The sequence below is a fragment of the Dendrobates tinctorius genome, unplaced genomic scaffold, assembly GCF_039654945.1.
Source record: "Dendrobates tinctorius isolate UK_male_01 unplaced genomic scaffold, ASM3965494v1 ptg000249l, whole genome shotgun sequence".
Classification (NCBI taxonomy): Eukaryota; Metazoa; Chordata; class Amphibia; order Anura; family Dendrobatidae; genus Dendrobates; species Dendrobates tinctorius.
This window is the reverse complement of record NW_027361916.1, coordinates 1,965,604-1,969,524: the sequence shown is the minus strand read 5'-3', so window position 1 is coordinate 1,969,524 and position 3,921 is coordinate 1,965,604. Positions and strand designations below refer to the sequence as shown.

Below are 3,921 nucleotides of genomic sequence, written 5' to 3'. Positions count from 1 at the left end.
AAAAAGCATATACAGAATTGGAGGAATAGGGCTAAGTGACAGCACATGTGAAAAAGACTTGGGTATACTAATAGATCACAGACTGAATATGAGTCAACAGTGTGATGCAGCAGCAAAAAAGGCAAATTCAATTCTAGGATGTATTAACAGAAGCATACAGTCTAGATCACGTGAAGTCATTATTTCCCTCTACTCCTCTTTGGTCAGACCTCATCTGGAATATTGTGTCCAGTTTTGGGCACCTGTTGTGAGTTCATTTTCCCCTTCATTACTGAGGCCCGAGGAACTCCCTCTTCTGGTAAAGAAAGGTAGTGAGCCTGATTATCAAACACCTGAGGCTGATGATGACTGGCTGAGTGGAGTTACTGACTGGATATAAGGCTGCCGACGCCCTTCTGCCCTGCGGTTGATTTCTCTGTGGGATCCTTGGAGACCAGTCTGAATTCCTGCTCCTCTAAAGCTAAGTTTGCTGCTCGGCCTTTTGCTTTGGTGCTTTGACTTTGTTTTGCTTTGTTTTTCTGGATTTCTGCCATTCCCTGCTGGGGTGTGCTGAATTCATTTAGCTCTGTCTTCTGAAAATACCTGAGTGCTGATTTAGTTTTGAAGCCTAGCTGCTTCAGGGCCTTTTTCATATCAGCTTGTTGGTTTATGTCTTTGATAGGGTTTTGGCAGATTGCAGACAGCAGCCTTCCTGTCCTTTCCTATCTAGGTAGTTTTGGGCCCCGTCTTTGCTCAGTCTATCTTTCTGTCTGTGTTAGTATTTTCAACTTGCGTCACCGTCATTATATGTTGGGGGCTGCCTATTGCTTTGGGGTCTGCTCTGGGGCAGTTTAGATTTCCCCTTTCTTTCTTTAGGCCTATGTAATTCTCCGGCTGTGATCGAGGGGTCTAGGGCATCGTAGGAACCCCCCACGGCTACTGCTAGTTGTATTGATAGGTTCAGGGGTCTGCAATCTGATAGTTGCCAACTTCTCTGGTTTTCTGGACTTAGCTTGTATTTCTGCTTTTGTCTCCTACGGTGACTCATTCATAACAGGCACCACATTTTAAAAAAGACATCAACAAACTGGAGCAAGTTCAGAAAAGAGCGACCAGAATGGTGACCGGTCTGCAAACCCTGTCTTATGAGGAAAGGTTGCAGGATTTGGGAATGTTTAGTTTGCAAAAGAGAAGACTGAGAGGAGACTTAATAGCTGTCTACAAATATCTCAAGGGCTGTCACATTGTAGAAGGATCAACTTTATTCTCATTTGCACAAGGAAAGACTAGAAGCAATGGGATGAAACTGAATGGGAGGAGACACAGATTAGATATTAGAAAAAACTTTTTGACGGTTAGAGTGATCAATGAGTGGAACAGGCTGCCACGCGAAGTGGTGAGTTCTCCTTCAATGGAAGTCTTCAAACAGAGGCTGGACAGACACCTGACTGGGATGATTTAGTGAATCCTGCTTTGAGCAGGGGGTTGGACCAGATGGCCCAGGAGGTCCCTTCCAACTCTACGATTCTATGATTCTGGGTCAATTGAGTAATGGGTGCGATGATGTCTGAAAAGGTTTTAATGAACTGCCTGTAAAAATTGGCAAATCCAATGAATCGTTGAACCTCCTTCACAGACCTGGGAATTGGCCATTCTTAAATGGCTTGCGTCTTGCTCGCATCCATGCTGAGACTCTGAGAAATAACATACCCCAAAAATTGCATTTCCGTTTTGTGAAACTCACATTTCTCCAGTTTGATGTATAACTGATTTTGCCGTAAACGATCCAGAACCACGTGCTGCTGGTGCTCTTCTATATTGCTGGAAAAAATCAAAATGTCATCCAGATAAATCACAACAAAAATATTGAGTATATCCCTAAAAATATCCTTTGCCAGATGTTGGAATGTAGCTGGTGCATTGCGCAGGCCAAAAGACATAACAAGATACTCATAATGTCCATATCATGACCAAAAGGCTGTTTCCCACTCATTCCCGAGACGAATCCATACTAAATTGTAAGCACCACGGAGATCTAATTTTGTGAAGATCTTGGCGTGTCGCACCCTCTCGAGTATTTCAGGAATTAGCGGAAGCGGATAAGAGTTCCTGATCGTAACTTTGTTAAGTTCACGGTAATCGATACATGGTCGAAGAGAACCGTCCTTCTTTTTGACAAAGAAGACTGGAGCACCTGCTGGGGAGGAAGATGGTTGTATAAATCCCTTCGCTAAATTTTCGTCAATATACTCTTTGAGAGCTTTCAATTCTGGCCCAGACAAGGGATAAATATTCCCAAATGGAATCACAGCACCGGGAAGTAGTTCCACAGGGCAATCGCATGGCCGATGTGGTGGCAATTTGTCTGCTTTCTTTTTATCGCGTACATCCGCAAAATCTTGATATTCAATTAGTAATTCTAACTCACCTGTGATGGCTGACCTCAGAAGTTAATTCTCCAGATGGTGTCTGTTTACTTGGAAACTGCAATTCTTTCATCCTCCAATCGATAGTTGGATTTTGCTGTTGTAACCATGGTAACCCTAGAATTATAGGAAAGTGAGGGGAGGAAATTAGCAAAAATGATATTTTTTCAGAATGACCCTCCCCCATACGAATCTTCAGAGGTGTTGTTTGAAAGTCTATTGGTCCGGACACCAACGGGGACCCATCCATGGTTTCCATTAACACCGGTGAACGTCTCTTCTGCGAGTGTATACCATGTTTTTTAGCGAATGCAATGTCCATGCAATTGCCGCTAGCCCCAGAATCAATCATGGCCTTACTAGTAATCCAACAAGATTGCACCCAGATCTCAATGGGAATAGTATAAAGTGTGTCCTTTCTGACCTCGCCTGAGATCGTCGTAGCAGTACTTATTGGAAATACTACCCCACCCACAGGTGATGATGCTTCTGAACAAGAATCAGAGAAATCTGGGGTCTCGTCCAGCATCATTTCTCTGCAAGTATTTGACTGAGAGCAAACAGAAGATCGGAAAAGTCACATTCGATTACCGCAGCTGCGGACTTGCGATTTTTTTCCGGGACAGACCGAGATGTAGTGACCCGATCTTCTGCAGTAGAAACACAAATTTTCTCTGAAGCGATGTTCCTTGCGTGCGTCGATGTTACTCCTCCGAACCGCATCACTCATAGGTTCAGACTAAGCCGGAGAAGACGGCTTGTTTTAGGTTTCCCTGGTGGAAGATGGGAGGAATATGGGGTTATTATGATTGGCCTCCGCCCACCTCTCTTGCCGACGCTCCGTGAGACAAATATCTATCCGGATACAATGATTTATAAAGTCAGTTAAATTAGGAGGTGATTCACCCCGAGCCAGTTCATCTTTAAGGGTATGTGCACATATAGTTTTTTGTCTCTGCGGATTTTGTAGAGAAAAATCGCAGGAATTCCGCAGGACAAAGTGCTGCAGTTTTGCTGCGGTTTTTCTGCGGTATATCTGCGGTTTTACACCTCATAATGGATGAGGTGTAAAACTGCAGCGTTTCTGCACCAAACAATTAACATGCTGCGTTTTGAAAACCGCAGCAAAACCGCGCGGAAAAAAACGCAGCATGTGCACAGCTTTTTTTTATTTCCACAGGAAATAAAGGTACTGTACAACGCAGCAGAATCTGCTGCATTTCTGCAGAGCCAAAAACGCTGCGGAAACCGCAAAGTGTGCACATACCCTAATAGTAGCAGACAAACCCCTCCTGAACACTGCATATTTTGCTGAGTCACACCATGTAGTGTCCAGCACCCACCTCCGAAATTCCATAGCATATTCCACCACAGGACGCTTTCCTTGACGAAGTGTTAATAATGCAGCTTCTGCCGTGACATTACGGTTGGGATCATCGAACATCTGACACATGGCAGCAATAAAGTCATTTAGAGAATTCAAACATGCATCATTGGTTTCAATCAGCGGATTTGC

At 44.0% G+C, this 3,921-nt stretch overlaps 1 long non-coding RNA gene across 1 annotated transcript; it reads right to left on the bottom strand.

Moving 5' to 3' along the window:
- Positions 1-1,686: 1,686 nt before the first annotated feature.
- On the bottom strand, positions 1,687-3,172 carry LOC141063261 (uncharacterized). The gene is made up of 3 exons (XR_012224851.1): positions 2,997-3,172; positions 2,408-2,522; positions 1,687-1,800 (listed from the first exon to the last, which is right to left on the bottom strand). It is a non-coding gene; the product is annotated as an uncharacterized lncRNA (long non-coding RNA).
- Between the last annotated feature and the right edge of the window lie 749 nt (positions 3,173-3,921).